The sequence below is a fragment of the Oryctolagus cuniculus genome, chromosome 18, assembly GCF_964237555.1.
Source record: "Oryctolagus cuniculus chromosome 18, mOryCun1.1, whole genome shotgun sequence".
NCBI lineage: Eukaryota > Metazoa > Chordata > Mammalia > Lagomorpha > Leporidae > Oryctolagus > Oryctolagus cuniculus.
The window spans coordinates 47134971-47158864 of record NC_091449.1 but is presented as its reverse complement, the minus strand read 5'-3'; the positions used below and the strand labels follow the sequence as shown (position 1 = coordinate 47158864).

General features: G+C 38.6%; 1 long non-coding RNA gene across 1 annotated transcript in view; it reads left to right on the top strand.

Moving 5' to 3' along the window:
* Positions 1-23894, top strand: part of LOC127491316 (uncharacterized) — a 189088-nt gene that overhangs the window by 75685 nt on the left and 89509 nt on the right. Inside the window, exon 2 of the long non-coding RNA XR_007919943.2 lies at positions 11784-11833. This is a non-coding gene — a long non-coding RNA (uncharacterized lncRNA). The remainder of the gene's footprint in view (positions 1-11783; positions 11834-23894) is intronic.

The window sequence follows — 23894 nt, the reverse complement described above, 5'->3', positions numbered from 1 at the left end:
GGGGTCCACAAAAGCAGTAATGATTATAGGGATTTCTGTATAGTTTTTAAGGATCCAATTTTTATGAATCAGTATTTTCATTATCAGCACTCAAAATTATGTAGTTTTCTCTTCATTCTTTTAATCAGAATACTGAGTTCTTCACGCTGGTTGAAAGCTTTAATTGATAAGCAGGCATAATATGTCATACATTTATACCCATCTATCTATATGTATTGATCTACATAGATATAATATATGCACAAATAAATTTATTTGGAGTCATAATAAGAATTCAGGATTCAATATTGGATAAGATATAGACAGATTGGGCTGTCATACAGAGCACATATAAGTAAATGGTTGTACCAGGAGGTATATAGGAGGATGGAGAGTTAAATAAATTATGAAAATAAACAAATTTGGAACATAAAGCGTGACATAAAGGCACATGCAGGATGTTCCTAACCAACTATTGACTTTATGAAGGAATGAATGTCCAAGTGAAAATCCGAAATAAAGCAGAACAAATATGAAAATTAATCAAGGATTTTTCAAGCTGAGATAATAGTACTCTCAAAGCAAAATAGGCAGGATAGGTAAAGGGAGCATATTGAAACTGAAGGAAGTGAAGCCATGTTCAGTCATAAGCAATATCCAGCAGAGTATAGTGTTTGAGTTTCTACCTTGGCCAATGTGAATATGCAAGGAAATCTCACACTGAATGAGTCCAAAAAAGGAAGGATTCCATGCAGCACTGATAGGAGAGTGGACTATAATCCAGCATTGACTGAGATTTTTGTATGTTCACTTCATCACCTACTTTCATCTGTTATAGCCTACCCCTGGAAAATGATAGATCAGTGGAGGCTGTCCTCAAGCCCTATTTCCAGCTATGCTTTTCATCTACTTTGCATTCTTTCTTGCTTTTAACAATAATTGGGCATAACTTTTCATCTATATATTTTAACTGCCTTACGTCTCTCAGATTCCATTCTAAATTGCCCAAGCCAATGGGAATCTGAAAATTATTTATGGAATTCTTGAAATTTTTTAATATTTATAAAAGTCTAATAAAATCTTACCTTTACTAAAGATGAGAGCAGATATGCTAGCTAGCACGGTCAAGTGATTGTGGATTCAAAAGGCTTCCGCAGGCTTGGCAGCTCATGTCAAGAGCCTTGGATGATCACTGACATCATAAATAAGAGTGTCAATTATTAAATCAACAACAGGATTCACTGTGCACTTACTTCCCATGCAGGACTTATGTCCTCAATGAGTTTTATTATGAGAATTAACTGGAAAACTTTTCTCAAACAGTTTTTATGTGTGTGTGCATGTGTGTGCAAATTGTTGAAATCTCTACTTGGTATAGAGTTAGTCTTCTGTGTATAAAGTTAATTAAAAATGAATTTTAATTGAGAATGGGACTGGGAATGGGAGAGGGATGAGGAGGTGGGGTGGGAATGTAGTGCGAGGGCAGGTACGGTGGGAAGAATCACTATATCACTAAAGTTGTACTTATGAAATTTGTACTAATTAAATAAAAACTTTCTTTGGGAGGAAAAATAAATTAATAAAAAATTGAAAATGAATATCAGAAAAAGAAAACAGGAATTAAATAATACATATATGTGTAGTTTATTAATTCCTCTTTTAAAGAGAAACTTGTGGGTCTGGAGCTGGGGCACAGCAGGTTAAAGCCCTGGCCTGAAGCGCCGGCATCCCATATGGGACTCCGGTTCTAGTCCCAGTTGCTCCTCTTCTGATCCAGCTCTCTGCTATGGCCTGAGAAAGCAGTGGAAGATGGCCCAAGTCCTTGGGCCCCTGCACCCGCATGGGAGACCCGGAAGAAGCTCCTGGCTCCTGGCTTCGGATTGGTGCAGCTCCAGCCGTTGTGGCCCTCTGGGGAGTGAGCCTGCGGATGGAGGACTTCTCTCTCTGTCTCTACCTCTCACTGTAACTCTGTCTTTCAAATAAATTAAATAAATATTTTTTAAAAAAGAGAGAAACTTTTTATGGATAGATTGGTATTTGGAAAAGATAGAATAATGGCATTTCTACTCCAAAACATAATAAACATCAACATGATTTTTCTTAGATTTTTTTAAAAGATTTATTTATTTACTTGAAAGTCAGAGTTACACAGAGAAGAAAAATAGATGTTTGAACTTTCATAGTTGTGTTTCTAATGCAGATATATTAATAGGGCTTAATTAATGCCATTTTTAGCTTATTCACTCTTTCTCTATATAATGACCTACAATTTTCGTTCTGTCAAATGCAGACTCAGTTGCCTCAAGGATAGTGAATTTATTTGAAATCTTGAAATTCACTAATATTTTTTCAAATGTGTGATCACTGGGGATCATGTTATTCCTTTTTGATGTCCATTTCTTCCCATAAAGAATAAAATTAATGCATTAACCAATCACTGTAAGGAAACTTTCCTAAGTTATTGCCTAAATGAAATATTAAACATTAGGGTCTCTTTTCCTGATCCTCTGTTATTAAACAATATCTTCCTGCTCATATTATCCTTGTTGTGTGTTCAAAAGCAAGATAACAATTACAGTGATAACAGCTTCCTTTTGAATATGTATGTAGAGGATGTTAGTAGACATTATTGCCCTGTGGAATTTCGAAAAAATACTATTTATTTATGACATGCCAAACAAGACATCCGTTTTAATACTATTTAAGAAAATATAAAAGCAAGATAGAAAAAAAAAACCTAAAACTCCAATGAAAAGTAAATGATTAAAACATGTGTATCTGATGAAATACAAGAAAATATATTTAACAATTTATAAATATTGCAATAATATACAAGGAATGCTACTATTAAAATCTTAATATGAGAGGGAGAAGAAAAGATGGCAGATTAAAGAGCAACATACTTCACTGGTCCTTGGGCCCCTGCACCTGTGTGGGAGACCCAGAAGAAGCTCCTGGCTCCTGGCTTTGGATGGGTGCAGCTCCAGCCGTTGTGGCCATCTGGGGAGTGAATCAGCAGATGGAAGACCTCTCTCTCTCTCTGTCTCTACCTCTCTCTGTAACTCTATCTTTCAAACAAATAAAATAAATCTTTTTAAAAAATGTGCTGAAAAGCCTTAACAGCAGACTTGGTGATGCAGAAGGAAGAATATCTGAACAAGAAGACAAATCTTTGGAAATCTTACAATCAGAAAAACAAAACAAATTAAAGAAAACAAGAAGAAAATAGAAAACTTAAAAACAGTGTTGGAAATCTATAGGGTACTATCAAATGACTCAGCGTTTGAGTCTTAAAATTTCTTGAAGGTGTGGGAAGAGAGAATAGACTAGAAAACCTATTTAGCAAAATAATTACAAAAAAATTCCCCAATATAAAGAAAGAACAGGGCATCCACGTAGAGAAAGCACACAGCACATCTAATAGACATGCTCAGAAAAGGTCTTCACCACACTACATTGTAGTCAAACCCTCCACAGTAAAACATAAAGTATTCTAAAATGTGCACTAAAGAAACACCAGATTGCTTTCAGAGGATCTCCAATTAGACTCACAGCTGACTTCTCATCAGAAACCCTACAGGCTAGAAGGGAATGGTGAGATACAGCCTACATCTTAAAAGAAAAAAAAATACTGTCAACCCTGAATACTATACCCCACAAGGCTCACATTCATGAATAAAGGTGAAATGAAGACCTTCCATAACAAACAGAAATTGAAAAAATTTGTCATCACTTGTCCCAGCTTACAAAAGATTCTTAGGAATGCATTGCACACAGAAACAAAGAAAGACAGCCATCATTATGAAAGAATGAGACGACAGAAAAACCCCTAGTAGAAGCACAAAAGAAATAAAGTAAACAATAGGAATATCTAGGGGGAAATGGCAGGACCAAGTCATTACTTGTCAATAATAACCTTGAATGTAAATGGCCTCAACTCTCCAGTTAAAAGATACAGACTGGCAGAGCAAATTAAAGAAAGAGACACATATTTGTTGCTTACAAAAACACATATCACCAACAAACATATACACAGACTGAATGTAAAAGGATGGAAAAAGATATTCCATGCTAACAGAAACCAAAAAAGAGCTGATGTTGCCATCCTAATATCAGATAAAACAGACTTTAACAAAAATCTGTTAAAGGAGACAAAGAAGGGCCCTATATAAGGAGTAAGGGATCAATTCAAGGAAGATGTGACTATATAATAAGTGTATAAACACCCAACCACAGATCCCCTGGCTATTTAAAAGAAATGTTAATGGACCTAAAGGGAGACAAACACTCTAATTCAATAGTAATGGGGACTTCAATACAACAGTCTTAGCAATGGACAGATTAATCAGACAGAAAATTAGTGAAGATAGAAGGATTATACACCAGGCTACAAAGCAAGTCTCAGGAAATTCAAAAAAATCAAAATCATTCCATGCATCTTCTCTGACTACAATGGATTAAAGCCGGAAATCAGCAACCCAAGAACCTCTAGATCATGTACAAACACATAGATACTGAACAACATGTTCTTGAACAAACAACTGGTCATAGAAGAAATCAAAAGAGAAATAAAAAGTTTTCTAGAAACAAATGAAGATGATAAAACAACATATCAAAAGTTATGTGACAAAGCAAAAGCAGTGTTAAGAGTAAAGTTTATAGCAATAGGTGCCTACATGAAGAAGCTGAAAAGCTACCAATTAAAAGAGCAATCAATGCATCTCAAGGACCTATAAAAACAACAACAAAGCAAATCCAAATTTAGTAGGAGGAAAGAAATAATTAACATTATAGAAGAAATTAACATAATTGAAACCAAAAAATACAAAAAAATCAGTGAAATGAAGAACTGGTTTTTTGAAGAAATAAAGAAAATCAATACACTATTGGTGCAACTAACAACAACAACAACAAAAAGGAAAATACCCAAATCAATAAAATTGTGAAAAAAGGAATGTAAAAACAGATACCACAGAAATAAAAAGAATCATCAGAAATTACTGCAAAGAGCTATATGCCAACAAGTTAGTAAAACATAAGAGTTTAGTAAAGTTGCAGGATACAAAATCAACACAGAAAAATCAATAGCCTTTGTATACACAGACAGTGTCATGGCTGAGAAAGAGCTTTGAAGATTAGTTCCATTCACAGTACTCCAAAATAATCAAATACTTGGGATAAATTTAACCAATGGTGTGATAGATCTCTGTGATGACTATTTCAAAACACTAAAGAAATAAATGGAAGAAGATATTAAAAATGGAAAAATTATCACATTCATAGATTGGAAGAATCAACATCATCAAAATATCTACATTACCAAAAGCAACTTACAGATTAAGTATGATCCCAATAAAAATACAAATGACGTTCTTTGCAGATCTAGAGAACACTATGCTGAAATTCATATGGAAACACAAGAGACCCTGAATAGCTAAAGCAATCTTATACAACAGAAACAATAACTAAGTTATGGAATCATCCCAGATGTCCATCAACTGTTGACTGGATATAGAAATTATGATATTTATACACTATGGAGTACTATTCAGCTGTTAAAAATAAAATCTTGTCTTTTACAACAAGATAGTCACAAGTGGAATGCACTATACTTAATGAAATAAGCCAATCCCAAAAAGACAGATATAATATGTTTCCCCTGATCTGATGTAATAGAATACCTGAAATGTAATGTATTGGTCTGAAACAGACATCTTGAGATTTGATGATTTTTTTATAGCCCTTATCTCTTCTGTTGAGGAATAGTGTTTTGTTTTTTGTTTTTTGTTTTTTGTTTTTTTTTTTTTAGTTTTGTTCTGTTTTGTTTTCTTTTTCTTCATACTATTTGTTGAACTCCATTATTAAAGTAGGGTTAACTATATGATCACTAACTATATTGAAAATAGATCATGGTAAAAATTAAAGAACGGGAATTGGAGAGGGAGAGGAAGGGTTGGAGTGTGGGGGGCAGGGAGGGTAGGGGATAAATCCCACTATGTTCCTAAATCTGTATATATGAAATATATGAAACTTGTGTAACTTAAATAAATAAATAAAAATCTTAATATGTACATTTGTGGAAAAATCAATAGATACTCATTTTGAAAAGTGAGAAAGTATATGAGCCGGCGCCGTGGCTCAATAGGCTAATCCTCCACCTTGCGGCGCCGGCACACCGGGTTCTAGTCCCGGTCGGGGTGCCGGATTCTGTCCCGGTTGCCCCTCTTCCAGGCCAGCTCTCTGCTATGGCCAGGGAGTGCAGTGGAGGATGGCCCAGGTGCTTGGGCCCTGCACCCCATGGGAGACCAGGAAAAGCACCTGGATCCTGGCTCCTGCCATCGGATCAGCGCGGTGCACCGGCTGCAGCGGCGGCCATTGGAGGGTGAACCAACGGCAAAGGAAGACCTTTCTCTCTGTCTCTCTCTCTCACTGTCCACTCTACCTGTCAAAAATAAAAAAAATAAAAATAAAAAAAAAAAAGAAAAGTGAGAAAGTATAGAAAAGCATATAAACAATATAGAAGACCAGAAACTCATGTTAATTCTGTTTCACTAAGGCAATATTTTAGGAAAACAGTTTTTGGTTTTGTTTTAGTTCAATATATGTAAATATGAAAATAAAACTAAACTGTATCATGCTTATATCGTGATTTACTTTCCTAGGAAATTAATATTGATTTTCCCCATTTAATCCTATGAGTTAGTGAACTAAATATACAGATGTGAAGATGGAGGCTAAGATATCTCATAATTTGTTAAGATCAATCAGCTAGTAATCACTGGGGAGTGTAATAATCCAGATAAATGTTGACTTCTGATTCCTACAAATCTGCATCGCATTTCAAATATGAGAAGAGCTAGCAAGTGGTTTATCTTATTGAACCATGTATCTTTAACCTGTACAAAGATTCATATATTGCTCCTCATTTGGTTATCAATGACTTTTCAAGACAAGCTTTGCAATTGTCATTAATCCTGAGAGCTCTGTGACTCATACAGAGAATCACATAGAAATATACCCTCAAGGGACAAGTTATCAACATATATTAGGAGTCTATTTGGGGCTTTGATACTGCTTAATTCAGTTGCTCCTCATAATAACATTGTATAACGTATTACCATCCTGTGTCTAGATGGGAAAACTGAAAAGAAGCCACATATTCAATGTATGATATAGCTCAAATTTGCCTCATTTTTGAGGACTCCAAAGTCTTTTTATTCTGGTATTCCTGAGAAGCAGAACCAATAGGATGGATGAATGGATAGATAGATAGATAGATAACAGAAAGATAGATAAATAGATGGGATATATAAGTGATTTACTGTAGGAATTTGTGCACAAGGTTATGTGGGTGAAAAGTCCCATGACATGCCCTCTGCAAGTTGGAGAACCGGGAAGCCATAGGTATAATTGATCTCATATCTAAAGGCCTGAGATAGGAAGAGGCTGCTTTTGAGTCTTGATCTGGTTCAGAAAACTGGGCGTAGCTCTGATGTTCTTAGACAGGAGATGTCAGCTCAGGTAAAGAGAGTGCATTCAACCTTCCTCTGTGTTTTTTGTGCTTATCAGCCCCTCAGCAGGTGGGATGATGCATTGGTCAGGGCCACTTTCTTTCTTTTAGGCTAACTTAAGTGCTAATCTCTCTGAGGCATCCTCACAGACACACCCAGAAGCAGTGATTTACCAGCTGTCTCTCTGTTCCTTAGCCCAGAAAAGGGCACACAAAACAAATTACCACAAGTTTATTCCTTGTCAATTACTTGGAACCCAAGCATGTCCTCTCAAATCATGTTTAACATCTAAATAAAGACAATAACAAGGTCATAATTCTGTCTAGCATGATATCACCATCCCGTGTGCAGCTGTTTCCATCCTGGTGAAAACACACCAACTCCTTCCCCAGCAGAGGATTTACATTCTTAGAGTGATGCTCCCTCTCCTTCTAACATCCTTTAACTTAATACTCTGATGTAAAATTAGCAATGCTTACTGTTATAGAGTCAATACATTTCATGTTATGTGATGAGGAAATAGGAGAACATATTGTTCCATTTCATATAATTATTTTAAAAAAGCAGCAAGTAGTCTACTTTATAAAGAAAATGGCTTATTTTGGATCGTACTTTTGAAGACACAGTGTCTGGGGGCTACATCTGGTGGTAATCTTGCTGGCAGAATCCTGCAGCAGTACAGAGCAGCACATGGGAAGAGCTAGGAACTGTGCATGTCTGTCTGCATATCTCTCACTCTGCTCCTGAAGTTTCCAGGATTCAAACAGAGGCTGAATCCTGAAGACATTATCTGATCCTAAACACTTTCCAAAGGTCCATCTCTGAAAACAAGGCTTAAGTTTCAACCTTATTAACATATCACATTGGGGATTAATTTAATCATATGAAGTTTTGGAGGCCATTCAAACTACACGCAAACCACAACATTTTCCTCCTGCCCCCCAAAGTTTAATATCTTTATCAAATATGCAAAATATAGTCATTTGTCTACAATAACTTCAAAGTCTTCCATTCAGCATTAACTCAGAAATCCGAAGTCCAAAGTCTCGTCCAAGACTCAGTGTGAACACTTTCACTTATGAGTCCCTATAAAATAAAAGGACAAGTTACTATCATAATTATTAAGGAGGCACTTTTTTTTTTCCAAAAATAAAGAATTGGTAAGAAGAAAAATAATTGGCCCAAAGCGAGACTGAAGCTCAGCAGGTCAGACATGAAATCCTAATAAAAGGAGCAGCATCTTGTGCACACTCTGAGGAGGGCTGGGTTCACATGGGCTTGGGCAGTCTTGCCCCTTCTGCCTTCCTGGCCAGTCACATGTTTGTCTCTCAAGTTATATACTGATGTTGGTAATTTTCCAAGGTTGGCATGGCACATTGTGTTCTCCCTACCTTTCTGTGGTTCCCTCTGCAGCTTCACACCATGACTCCATTAGGAATCACCTCATTGTGTGCTGTCTGCCTGGCCTTTGACTATGCAGAAAATTTCTACATGGCCACCCGGGCTTTCATTTGAAATCTTGGTAGGAACGACCATGACCTGGTGATCCTTGCACGTCTGTGCCTGCCAAATCAGTCTGTGAGATTGCCAGTGACTGCCACCAGTGTCAGCTGTTCCTGGGCGTGCCTAAACAAAGCAGGGTGCTTTGCCAAGAAAGACAGATTCTGAAATGGCCCTGTGTTCATGCAGCAAGCATTTAGAGAGAGCCCTGGTGTTACATGAAACCACTTTATCCAGAAAGCTCTCTGGGCCTGTGGTGGGAGGCACAGTCTCAGTGGTTTCTGAGATGCTTCTGGCTATTTTTCCAGTTGTCCCAATGCCAAGCATCTGGCTCCAAACGGCTGTCCTTAGCAAGAGGTTTCTAACTTCACTCCTTAGTGCTTATTATTCACTACTTCACCAGCCAGGCATCACATTTTCCAAATTTGTCCATTCAGTCTCTATTTTTATTATACTTTCTGTCATGTCATTGCTCCCAAATTCTACTGGTTGCAATGAAAATGGTTTTTCTTAAGATATTTTCTTCACCATGTATCCAAGTTCATCATTTTTAATGGTGAACAAAAGTTCTAAGGGATGGACATGGTTCAAGTCCTTCCTCCTGGTGGACAATAGAATATTATGCATTTGTAACTGAGACTCTGTCAGTATGGCTTTTAATCTTCACATTTCTATCAGAATTTCAAGGTTATTACCAGTTAGCCAATATCCAGGATATCCCAGTTCTTGCCCATTTTTCTTGTATCCTGAGTCCTCACCAGAATTATCCATACTACTCTTCTTTTAATTAATTAATTTATTTATTTTGACAGGCAGAGTGGACAGTGAGAGAGAGACAAAGAGAAAGGTCTCCCTTTTGCTGTTGGTTCACCCTCCAATGGCCGCTGTGGCTGGTGCGTTGCGGCTAGCGCATTGCGCTGATCCGAAGGCAGGAGCCAGGTGCTTCTCCTGGTCTCCCATGGGGTGCAGGGCCCAAGGACTTGGACCATCCTCCACTGCACTCCCGGGCCATAGCAGAGAGCTGGGATGGAAGAGGGGCAACCGGGACAGAATCTGGTGCCCCAACCGGGACTAGAATCCGGGTGCTGGCGTCGCAGGTAGAGGATTAGCCAAGTGAGCCACGGCGCTGGCCATACTACTCTTCTTATAATAGAATTTTTCTATTCTGCTTCTCTAAACTATTCCAATATCTGCCATTGTCAAGTTACCAAGATGTCTTCACATTTTAGCTATAGTTTCAATAATAGTTCCATCCACAGAACAGTGTTCTGTATTTGTCAACTTTTGTGACTGTAACAAAATAACTGAGAGAAGATAACATCATGAAGAAAAAGTGTTTTTGTATTTACCTCACTATTTTGGAGACTGAAAGCCCAAACAGCATGGTGCAGGATCTCAAAAGAACCCCATGGCAGGTGGTGGGAACACACACTGGAGGAAGGAATCACCTCTAAAAACAAGAAGTCAAACAGACTCAAGGGGCAGGCTCAGGTTTTTTTAACAACTCACTTTCACGAGAACTCACTCAGTCTTTCCTTCTGTGGGCAACATCCCCAGTGACTTAAGAATCTCCACCTCCTAGAGCTTACAGCAACTGCCTCATTGCCACCCTGGAAACGTAGCTTCCAATACATGGAACTTTGAGGAGAAAACCAATGTCCAATCCAGAGCCTAGAGGAAGGAAAACAAAGACACATGCTTAATGTATGTATTAGACATGCAAATACATTCATAACATAAAGGAGAAATATTAATGAAAATTATAATCTTCATTTCTGTAACAGGTCATCACTAGTACTTACTTATAATGACTTTTTTTTTTTTAAATTATTTACTTGAAAGGCAGAGTGACAAAGACAGAGAGAGGACAGAGAGGAAAAGATCTTCCATCCTCTGGTTTATTCCTCAAATGGCTGAAATAGACAGGGCTTCAACCAAGAGCTGGAACAACCACCCGAGTCTACCACATGGGCGGCAGGCACCCAAGTACTTGGGGAAACCTACTGATTTCCCAGGCACATTAACAGGGAGCTGGATCAGAAGAGGAGTCGCTGGTGCTATAGCTGGTGCTTGGTTGGGGGAAGCAGCGATCACAAGTGATGTCTTAACCAACTGCATCAGATGCTAGTCCCTCTGCCTATTTTCTTTCACTATCCATTCTGCGCATCCTTTAACTTCAATAACCAGCTCAGCTGGTTATAGTTTACTTGCTGGGGTGATCCAAACCTTCATTCTTGTTCTGGATGTTAATGGTCTTGCCTGGGTTAGGTTGCTGTCATTTCCATTGACCTTAACAATAGGGAATGGTAATGCAAAAATGGCTTCTATTTCAGACATTTTTTTTTTTTTTTTTTTGCTTTCCCCCACTGTGAAGTAGTTAAATTTCCCCTTGTTAGTCTGGAGCAATACAACCAAAACCATCAGTCTCTCCTTAGGGATTCAGAGGTATGAAGAGCCCAAAGTGTCTGGGTGGCAGTGTCTTAACTTCCAATTCAATAGAATCATTGTTGTGTCTGTTATACAATAAGGGTGACTTTAGTTAACATAATATAACTATAAGAAAGAATTATAATGTTCTTATCATAAAAAAGATAAATGTTTAAGGTGACAAGTATGCTATTACCATGATTTCATCATTTTACAATGTATACATGTATTGAAACATCACATTGCACTCAATAAAATTATGTAAAATTATGCATCAGTCAAAACTGAAATGAAACATAACAAAATGAAACATAACGAAATGAAACATTTCTTCTCTAATTGTTACCCTTCCAACTTTTCACACAGATTTGTATGCTAGAAGCCAATTTAAGTGACACCAAAAGGCTACAAAAAAGGTAAGAACCCCATCTAAAGCTTTATAAGTTTGCAGGAACAAACACAATGTGGTGTCTTGACTACTGTTGCCAAGGGTGTATTGTTCTCATGTTAAATTTCTTTTAGAATCCATTGCCTTGCTCCTGGGAATATAGTTGCCAAATAATGTAAGCACTCCAGCCCCAAGATTATGCTGTAGAACAAGAGCAGCCCCTATTTCTGGCAGATGCAAATAAGTGTAAACAAAATATCCCTGACATACTATTAGTTGATATGAAAATGATTCTTGACATCCAAGACTAAGAATGCGAAAAGCATTCAGTATGTGTAGTGGCAGATTTGGAAAACATAAGAAGTCAACAGCATTTTCCACTGACTTCACAATGACAATTTTTAAAACAGAGATAAATATTTCCTTTTAAGTCTCCATTCTGAACAGAGCTGGGATGCATATATGGGGAAATGTGGGTTGTTAACTGCTAGATTTGGCCAGGTCTGCACTGTCTTCTTTGAGATACTTAATTGACATGGTTATAAAACAGAAGACTTTGGCAACTGTCTTACCCAGATTGGAATTTTGGCTTCTTGAACAGGGAGCCATTTAAACTTTCCAAGCCTCAGTTTCTCCAGATTTAATTGGCAATAAAAGTGTCTTTTTCGCAACATTGTGATACACCCGAAGAACCAATGTATGTAGAATGTTAAGCTCAATGATTGATAGACAATGAATGATGCATATATTAATATTATTAGATTCAGGTGTTATGCATATCTATGATATAACTAGAGTTATTCTTTACCCATGACATGAAGAAGGAGCAAAAATCTGAAAATAATTCTGTAACTGCATTTTGTGTGGAGTCTCAACTGCAGCTCCATATATATATTTCTGACATGTTTTACTATGTATGAGGGCCTATATTTCCTTGCCTAGAGGATTAAGAGTTAATGAGCTCTATCAGTATTTACATGCATATATATATATATATATATATATATATATAGCAACTGAATGTGTATGTTGAATTACATATATTAATATATATGGAATTATGGAAAAAATCAATTTTGTACTATTCATTTACACTAAAGTAGTATATTGTGCGGATCCTCAAGTGTATCCCTACACAGATCTAGAAAGTGTATCCCTACAAAGACTTTGGGTTTTCCTTTCATTCTCTATAAGCCCCTGCCAATAGTGCTTTGACTCATTGAATTTAGTATTAAGAGCTAAGCAAGAGGACTGAGTGGTGACTGAATTGGTACTCTTGGTTTCAAGGAATGCACATTAGCTGGAATGAGAGGATGCAGACAATACATGCTTTATATTACTGGTAAGTTAATAAAGTCAATTGGGGCTAATAGATTTAAAGCAGATTATGAGATATGCAGCAGTGGGGAAACTTTTTTCCTGACAAGGGCCATTTGGATATTTATAACGTCGTTTGTAGGCCATGCAACATTATCAACTTAAAAATTACTCTGCTATAGATTAATTGAATTTCAGGCTCTGCCTGTGGTTACCTTGGCAGTGCCAAAATGAATGATTTCACAGGCCTCATGCAGTCCAAGGGCTGGATGTCCCCCACCCTGGAGCGGCATTCTGTGTGGCTGGTTGGGAGAAACTTTCTTTTTTTCCTAAGATTAGATTAGATTTATTTATTGAAAGGGAAGGTAACAGAGGGAGGGTGATACAGAGATTGATAGAATATATATGGAGAGAAAGGGGGAGAGACGAGAGATAGGGATAGAAGAAGAGAGAAAAAGAGAGAGAAAGAGGGAGAGAAATTTCCATTCACTGATTCACTTCCCAAATACCTGTAACTACCAGGGATGGGTCAGACTGAAGCCCGGAGCCACAAACTCCATGTAGGCCTCCCACAAGGTGACATGAGATCAAGTACCTGGTTCTTTACTAGATGCATTATCAGGAAGCTGAATGGAAAGTGGAGCAGCTGGAGTGTGAACCACCACTCTGAGACACTGCTGTCCCAAGCAGAGGTTAACCTGGTGCACCACAGGGACAGCCCCAGCATAAAGTTTCTTAAGTCTGTGGGATTTGAAGTGCAGAGGGTGATGTCTTGCTAGGTTAATTTTGGTGATGGAATTATAGGTCAAACAGAGAGAACTGAGAGTAGGAAGAGTGGTATGATGACCACAGTTTGGGAAGTGCTTGCAGTGCAGGGAAAATGGAGAGAATGATGCTACAATCACTGTGATATGTGAGAACAATAGAAGGGGGGAAAATTGACTTCAGAACTTGTGCACCTTCATGCTGTTTGAGAACTACAAGTAAAATGCATGAGATAATTTGAGACTGTGTAAGCTTAATTTCTTTCCAAAGTTGTGGTGTTTGTTAGGAGTGACGGACCCATAGTCAGGTAGCTAGGTTCAAATACTGACTGAGATACTTCCCGCCTATGTAGCCTTATTTTTCTCAGTTGCAAAGTGGGGGAATTATAAACATCCAACAGCACTATCCCCAGCATTAAAATGTGTTAATATGTGTAAACTGCTTAAAAAGTGTTAGGCATATAAAGTTCCTAAATAATTATCTGTTATTACTTGATATGTTCCATCAATGAATGCATTCTCTCCACATATTAATTACTTTCCCCAGATAGTGTCTGTGGGGAAGAGTATTTTTCCTGATTGGAATTCTCCTAAAAATTGTTCCTATGTTTCACAAAGCTGTCATAAATGCCCTACAACAATATTCAGTCATCAGTTGTATATAATTTGATCACATGAGAACCAGCATGATTTGGTTTATAGACATAAAATCTCAATGGCTAGTCATAAAGCTAGAGAGAGAAGAAACTAATTAACAACTTCATAAATGCAAAGTGAGGAAATCAAGGCAAAGTAAAGAGTTTGATGATCTGTGTTTTAAATGATTTTGTTTTCCTTTTTAATTTTTTTTTATTCTTTCAAACTTTATAATCCAAATTAGAATACTTGTGAGTACTATGGATTCAATTCCCTATACATTAATTTAATAGTAGCATTTTTCAGACTCTGTAGATTCAGAATTGATAAATCCATGGTCCCTATTCTCCTGGGATCATTGCTTTGACAGGAAGAAACATAAATGCATGAATAATAATGCTACAATGTGACGAATGCATTGAATGTATATATACTAGGAGTTCTGAGAATGCAGAGAGAAGAACAAAGAGAATTCATACAAAGAGGGGTGTGTGAGTTTGGCCTGGAAAGATGATTCAGGTAAAATGATCCAGTGGTGTGGAAGGGTGGAGATGTTTCAGACAGAAGAGTCAACAGGAGTTGCCTGGAAAGCACACACAGGTCAGGGGAGGGACTGATGTGGGAAAATCAAAAGAATGATGAGATGGTTCAGTGTCAGCCTCACCGTGCCAGGGACATTAAACTTAATCTTCTTCATGTATGAGAGCCATTAAAGGGTTTTGAGGAAGGGTAGGCCATGCCCAGACTCATCTATACAAACAATCATTTGGGTAATTCCTGCTTAGAAAGGTGATTTCAGACACCGTGATTTTTTTTTTTTTTTTGATCAACAGTGTAACTTTTCCTTCAAGAAGTGTTACCAAGCAAAGTTGTATAGGCCTTCACAGATCCTCTATATTTACATGTTTTCATTTCAGCTAAAAATAATCTTAAGGCCATTAATGAGGCATCAACATTATCTCCCTGGTAATAAGCTATAGATAGCACCCCATTTCCAACCTATATTTTGAATAATCTGAAATAAGACAAAGAATTCATAGGAAGACCAAAAACATCTTAGTGTCTCATTAAGACTGGATTAAACCAAAGTTTATAACATTAGGGTCTTGTAGCCTATGGGTTTCCTATTACTTTACACCAGAATTAGATAAATGGACTCCCCTTAGGGAAGATTGCTGGAAGCATGACTGGGCCTATTTGGAATTCAATCACAGGAAGTGCAATGTGAAGCTGAACATTGTATTTTTTCACAAGTTTGCCTGTGTGATTATCCCTCCAGCTTCCCCAAGATACATAATATAAGTCATGGGGAGTTCCCAGAAGGATCATACATTGGAGTTCTCTATACCTAAAAGGGAATTAAATGCAAGGGAGAGAAGCACTTTCCCTTTCTCTCTCTGTCTTTGGAACCTGTCTGTTCCTCTGGATGCCATTTCATTCCCATTACACCCTATTGTCCTTACACTCTAAGCACCGGATCTTGGTGTTCCTTCTCTTCCTCCCCAACTCCCGGACAGAACTTTTGAAATAAAAACAAAGCCAGAGATTTCTGGCTGAAGGAGAGCTGAGTTTTGGAAAGGGGGTAGTTCATTTTTGAGTTGCAGCACTTACAAAATAAGACTCCAGGAGCACTACTCCAATGCCGGCATTAAGCTAAGCACGCTGGGTAGAGAAGAATACACTGTGGTCTTTCTACAAAAGCCCTTTTTGAGTAAAAGCTGCTGGGCAGCATTAACAGCATCCAGGAGGCAGAGGTACTATGCAGCCCGCCGTGCCTTTCACAGAGGGAGATTCTGATGATTCTACTTAACACACGCACACAACCCTCCCCCCCCCCCCATACACACACACACGACTTTCCAGCATCAGTGGCTTTCTATTGCTAAAATAAACAATTCAATGTCACATTTCTATGTGGACTTCATCAGTTTGATGGGCCAGGAGGGTCAATTTGTATCATCCATGAGGCCTCCATTACATCACCTGGGGAGTGAGTCAAGAGAAGAACTCCACTTTTCTTAAATATATACCTCGATGCACATCTTGTGCTGCCTTTGCTGAGAAGCTGGTGTGCTTTTTTAACGTGGCCGCACAGTGAACTAGGTGGAATATGCACAATAAAAGAAGTTCCTATTTTGAGCTGCTTTTAACTAAGAATATTTTATACTACTGCACCTACATAGTCTTTAACACTCTGACATTATGTAAATTAAGTATGTTAATCCCCAATTTTGTGCAATCTTCTCTCATTTAAACTTTTCCCCCTTTTTGTTAACAGAGAGGAGAAACAAAAAGGAAAAGAAATATGTAAGAAAAGACTCCTGCCAAAAATAATAGCTGTGTTCAATGTTTCCCTGGTTTCTTATTGTTTAAAATGTGCCTGTCCTCCCAAGGTCCCCTTTAAGTGCATTACCTCCACTTGCTAATAGATTAATTAAAATATGAATAAATAAAACATTCCTATAAACTTTCTTCACCTTTCGTGGTGAACTTTAGGTTTTTATTAACTTGGAGTAATCAAAATGTCTTTTACTTTATTGCTTTCTAGCTAAGAAAATTTCAATTCCTGTCCCTGTTGTCAGTGTAAAACTTTGGTTCATTTTGTCCTTGGAATTAGAACAAAAATGTTCTATTTTCTGTATTTGACTTTTGTCTGTGCAAACTTGGTATGTCTCTTAAATTCTCTGAGCCAGTTTCCTTATATAAAATTGGCTATAAATGTGCTTCATTTAGAAAGGAAATTATAAAGAAAAAAATGGTGGTTTTAATATAGCCTCCTTGTATTCATTCGCCTTGCCTTGGTGTATAAGAATTTTATCTGAATTATCCTTTATCTTAATCACTTAGCCCAGTCCAAAGCATAATAACATTTGAGAAAATGTGTATTACATGACTATAGTTTTTTTTTATTTTGTTTTACTATTTTATTTATATAAAGAGAACAAATTTCATGTATCTCTTATATACAATTTCAACAGCATAATGATGCTTCCCACTCTCTCTCTCTCCTTCACTCCCAACCTTCTGATTCTTTCTTATTTTTCTTTTAATTTTCACAATGACTTTTTAAAATTTATTTCACAGGTAGAGTCATAGACAGGGAGAGAGAGAGAAAGACAAAAAGGAAGGTCTTCCTTCAGTGAGTTCACTCCTCAAATGGCTGCAATGGCAGGTGCTGTGCCGATCCGAAGCCAGGAGCCAGGTGCCTCCTCCTGGTCTCCCATGTGGGTGCAAGGGCCCAAGCACTTGGGCCATCCTCGATTGCCCTCCCAGGCCACAGCAGAGAGCTGGACTGGAAGAGGTGCAAACAAGACTAGAACCTGGTACATGTAAGGGATGTTGGCGCTGCAGGCGGAGGATTAACCAAGTGAGCCACAGTGCCGGCCCCTACAATGACATATTTTTAATCAATTTACTTCACAATCACAGAATAGGTACGTCTGTGAGGGATTTGTGGATGTTTATCTGAAATACAACCACCAGGGTCTTCACCAGACTACTCATGCCTTTAATGTCACAGGTAAAGAAGGGAAGGGAAACAGTTGGTGAAATTTCACACAATCAGTTGGATTCATGAAAAACATCCTTGTACAAATGTGGTCGATTGAATTGGTAACTATTGGATATTTAGTGACTGTGTAAGAGCCCACTGTGGGGCCAACGCCGCAGCTCACTAGGCTAATCCTCCACCTTGCGGCGCCAGCACACCGGGTTCTAGTCCCGGTCGGGGCTCCAGATTCTCTCCCGGTTGCCCCTCTTCCAGGCCAGCTCTCTGCTGTGGCCAGGGAGTGCAGTGGAGGATGGCCCAAGTGCTTGGGCCCTGCACCCCATGGGAGACCAGGAGAAGTACCTGGCTCCTGCCATCAGATCAGTGCGGTGCGCCGGCCGCAGCAGCCACTGGAGGGTGAACCAACGGCAAAGGAAGACCTTTCTCTCTGTCTCTCTCTCTCACTGTCCACTCTGCCTCTGCCTGTCAAAAAAAAAAAAAAAAAAAAAGCCCACTATGCACTATGCTCCACACTAGAAGCAATGTTTTAAACATCATTGCAAACTGGAGAGCCTAGACACAAACTGTATGAATTAATATGAGGAAGAAAACTTCACGCTTACCGATCATCTATAATAAAACCTACTGTCCTAGAGCTTATCTTGAAGCCTTTTGCTGAACCTACGTGACTATCTATGAGATATAAGCAATATTATTTCCATTTAACAGATAAGGAAAACAAAGTTATGGTTTTAGGGCTCAGTTTGTGTTCACCATTTTATGTATGAGCTGAGCTGATCTTCATGTGCCTAAATAAACCAGAATATCATTATCAGGACAAGGAGGATGAAGATGTAACTGGTACAGGCACTACACTGGATATGATGAAGGCAGGGGAAAGTGAGTATTGAGCATCAGGAATTCTTTTGGCAGTGGGGAGGGAGAGATGCATCCATAGGAAGTGGGGTATCCACCTCATGAAATTTTACAGCTCAGTAAATCCTGGGGAAAGCATCTAGTGAATAGATTGATATGACAGTGGCCTAGATTAAGAAGATCTTCCCTCTTCTGATTTCTTTCTTTTTTCTTACTTTTTTTTTTTTTTTTTTTTTGACAGGCAGAGTGGACAGTGAGAGAGAGAGACAGAGAGAAAAGTCTTCCTTTTGCCATTGGTTCACCCTCCAATGGCCGCCACGGCTGGCAAACTGCGGCCGGCGCACGGCGCTGATCCGATGGCAGGAGCCAGGTGCTTCTCCTGGTCTCCCATGGGGTGCAGGGCCCAAGCACTTGGGCCATCCTCCACTGCCTTCCCAGGCCACAGCAGAGAGCTGGGCTGGAAGAGGGGCAACCGGGACAGAATCTGGCGCCCCGACCGGGACTAGAACCCAGTGTGCCGGCGCCGCAAGGTGGAGGATTAGTCTAGTGAGCCGAGGCTCCGGCCATCTTCTGATTTCTTAAAACCTCTAATGTCTTAAACAGCCCAGAATGGCATATTTTGTACTGCAGCACACTATGATACTTATAGATAGGCTGCGGTGTCAGTTGATTGTATCTGCATAATTTTTTTAAAAAAGAATAATTCCATGTTCCCTAATCCTTGATATGGTTGGGATCCCTTTTTCATCAGAGAGATTTGTTGCACAATTGTCATATTTAAGGTAAATGTCTTCTCCAATCTGTACTGCAACTCAATTCCATCCTTGTGATTGAGCAGCAGACCAAAGAAGTGGCTGAGTTCCAGGTTATTTGCTGGATTATTGGGAGAGTATATAACAGTTCCTGAGAAGGGAAGAAAGGACCAATAAGTATTAATTTTTGACTCAGAGACAAAATTTTGCAGTCTTAGGACTGCTATTTTTATCAAAGTGTAAATATCAATCCTCTTATCCCAAGCTCCAAAATGCTTCAGCCTTGACAATAATCCATATACCAAATATTCATTTATTTACTCACCAAATACTTGATTTCCTACTTAACTGAATCACAATGCAACATGATAGACTTGAATTTGTAAATTAAACTGTTATGCCCCATGCTTTGAAGGAGCTTGAGTTCTGTCGGAGAATACAATGATCAAGTAATGAAATGATTCATCCTGTAATTCCTCAATGTGTTCACTCTTAAGAAGAATCAAAATAGGTGCAATGACAAAAAAGCATGAGGGACCTACTAATATGTGGAGCAACATTAAAAAACTGTATGCTGAGAAAAAGAATCAAAGCTTTGACTGGAGGAGGTACCAGGCAGAGAAAGTACAAGGGTGCAGAGTCACTGAAGTGGGAATTCTGCATCTTCAGAGGGAAAGAAACTTCTTTACATGGGAAGTTGTTGACTTTTCAGTCGCTAGTGCATAGCCATCTACTGTTTTTTGCTCCACTCCTCTGGGGCATTCTTTAATTCTTGTATATCTGCCAATGGTAGTTAAGACTTTACCCCCAGATCATACTTCTCCCATCTATTTTAGCCTTTTAGTCTGATTTGTACATGGAGCAACCAATCACATGAGTACTTCAAAGTCAGTATGAGCAAACTGAGTGAATTTTTCTTCAGTCCTAAATATCGTTTATTCTGTGACCTCTCTTTCTACTTCATCTTCATATCTAAAATAGTATCCACAGTCCATCAGTTCATTTTTCCCTTTTATACGAAGAGTTCTCATGTCCTGACTTCATTTTCCTTTCCCTTTTACTCTTCTTTCTACATCTACTAGTTGCTCTCTACTTCAGATTTTTATCATCTCATTCTGAGTATATTATTATAGCTTTTTCCCTCATATTTCTTTGTATAGCCTGAGAATGACTTTTATAAATCCCAAACCTTGTCATTTCACATTCTGTTAAAGCCTCTATTGACTTCTTATTGGCCCATGAGAAAGTACGAGTTCTTATTGATATAGAAATAAAATCTTATCTACCTGGACCAAAACATTTTTGTTGGCTGTTTTCCGAATAATTCCCTGTTCCAGAGTTTATCATACTATCATCTACATATCTCCTAGCCATTTAATTGAAGACAGATGCTCTAACACCTATTTACCTGTGTGCACCAGGTTCCTTTAGCCTTTTAGCCTTGAAAATAACTTATTACTTTATGTGCCAGTCATACTTCATGTTATTCATGGGTCTCTTTTCACATATAAGACTTAACACCTTGTAGTGACATCCATCGTAACAATCAGTATGGTAGACTCTAATTATACCAGTTTAGTTCTCATGATTTTCATGGATTCCATAATTCTTTTAAGAGGAAACCAGCATGTTTTCCTTCACTATTTCACTATGGCATCTTCTAACCACCTAAACACACTGCTACTGAGTATCTGTTACAGACTGAGTTATTGAATGAATGGGTGTATGAATTGTCAGTGGACAAGTTTCTTTAAGGAGCCACTTTGTTTTGTGACTGTGAGGACCTTAAATCAAACAACACACATTTCCGCAATAGAGAAATCAAGACCTCACATAAACTTCAAGTCACAGCTAGAGAGAGCCAGTTAAATTGGGACCATATCTGAATCCAATGAAGAGAATATCTTTGTGTTTAAAGAACTATTTTTCCTGTCATTGTGATTAGAATAGTGATTGATGTTCTCTGCCTGTTTGGAAAACAGTCCTTGAAGTATCAGACTTCATAGATTGCCCAGCAAGCTGTTATAGCAAGAGGCTCTAACCAGGACCTTTTCATCACATCTTGATGGAGAAGAAAAGTTGGTCTCTGACTGACTTAGACTCAACAGTTAGCATCATTCAAGGGTGCATTGTTCGTTGAACCTATCAATCACACTCTGGCTCCTGTGCAAAGAAAGTGTTGTAATTTGTTTGTGTTGGTAGCATACTAATCCCAGGTTGGGCTATAAGGATAAAAAAAATCAAAAAGAAAAGGGAAGGTAGAATTCATTTACTAGATCTTCCAGAACAGGTACTTTAACCAGGTGCGATTTTTGTCTTTCTGTCCCTGGCTAGTTCACCTAACAGAATATTCTCCAGTTTTATTCAGGTTGTTGAAAGTGATAGAATTTTATTATTTTTCTAGTTCAGCATCCAGAGGATATTTAACAAAGTCAAGAGATACTGCTGTTTGTCACAAGGGGAAATTCTACTGTTATCCATTGAGTAGAGGCCAGGGCTGCTGATAAACATACTAAAATGCACAGCACAAATCCAACCAATGGGCCAAGGACCTCAATAGACATTTTTCAAAAGAGGAAATCCAAATGGCCAACAGGCACATGAAAAAATGTTCAAGGTCATTAGCAATCAGGGAAATGCAAATCAAAACCACAATGAGGTTTCACCTCACCCCGGTTAGAATGGCTCACATTCAGAAATCTACCAACAACAGATGCTGGCGAGGATGTGGGGAAAAAGGGACACTAACCCACTGTTGGTGGGAATGCAAACTGGTCAAGCCACTATGGAAGTCAGTCTGGAGATTCCTCAGAAACCTGAAGATAACCCTACCGTTCGACCCAGCCATCCCACTCCTTGGAATTTATCCAAAGGAATTTAAATTGGCAAACAAAAAAGAGGTCTGCACCCTAATGTTTATTGCAGCTCAATTCACAATAGCTAAGACCTGGAACCAACCTAAATGCCCATCAACGATAGACTGGATAAAGAAATTATGGGATATGTACTCTTTAGAATACTATACCGCAGTAAGAAACAACGAAATCCAGTCATTTGCAACAAAATGGAGGAATCTGGAACACATCATGCTGAGTGAAATAAGCCAGTCCCAAAGGGACAAATACCATATGTTCTCCCTGATCGGTGACGACTGACTGAACACCAAGAGGGAAACCTGTTGGAGTGAGGTGGACACTATGGGAAACGGTGGCTTGATCAGCATAGCCCTGACTGTTAATGAACAACTTAATACATTATCCCTCTTAGTAGTTTTTTTATCTGTTCTACTTAATATGACTGGTTTAGTTCTGTAATTGATGCACAGTTATTCTTAAGTGTTGAAAATTAACTGAAATGTGATCCCTGTTGAACATGGGAGTGGGAATGGGAGAGGGAAGAGATGTATAATTTGGGACATGCTCAGGCTGACTTGCCCCAAGTGGTGGAGTTGGAAGCATACCAGGGGATTCCAATTCAATCCCATCGAGGTGGCATGTACCAATGCCATCTCACTGTTCCAGGTGATCAGTTTCAGTTCACAGTTGGTCATGGTGGAGGGACTGGGAGTCAAAGGGAGCACATAGACAAGTCTAGTACCTGCTAACGCTAACCGATGGAGTAAATAAAGGGGAGAGTGATCCAACATGGGAAGTGAGATACTCAGCAGACTCATAGAATGGCGGATGTCCTAAATAGCACTCTGGCCTCAGAATCAGCCCTAAAGGCACTCGGATCTGGCTGAAAAGCCCATGAGAGTATTTCAGGCATGGAAAGCCAAGACACTCTGGCAAAAGATCTCTGTGAGTGAGATCCCAGTGGAAAGAACAGGTCATCAAAGAAGGAGGTACCTTTCTCTGAAGGGAGGAGAGAACCTCCACTTTGACTATGACCTTGTCTAAACAAGATAAGAGTCGGAGAATTCAGAGGGCTTCCATAGCCTTGGAAACTCATGATTGGAGCATAGGGAGATTACTGATGCCATAAACAGGAGTGTCAATTTGTAAAGTCAACAACAGGAGTCACTGTGCACTTACTCCTCATGTAGGATCTCTATCCTTAATGTGCTGTACATTGAGATTTAATGCTATAACGAGTACTCAAACAATACATTTCACTTTGTGTTTCTATGGGGGTGCAAACTGTTGAAATCCTTACTTAATGCATACTAAACTGATCCTCTGTAAAAAAAAAAAAAAAAAAAAAAAGAAATTATCAACCCCCAACTTGACTCTCACTGGGATTAAACATGACAATAGG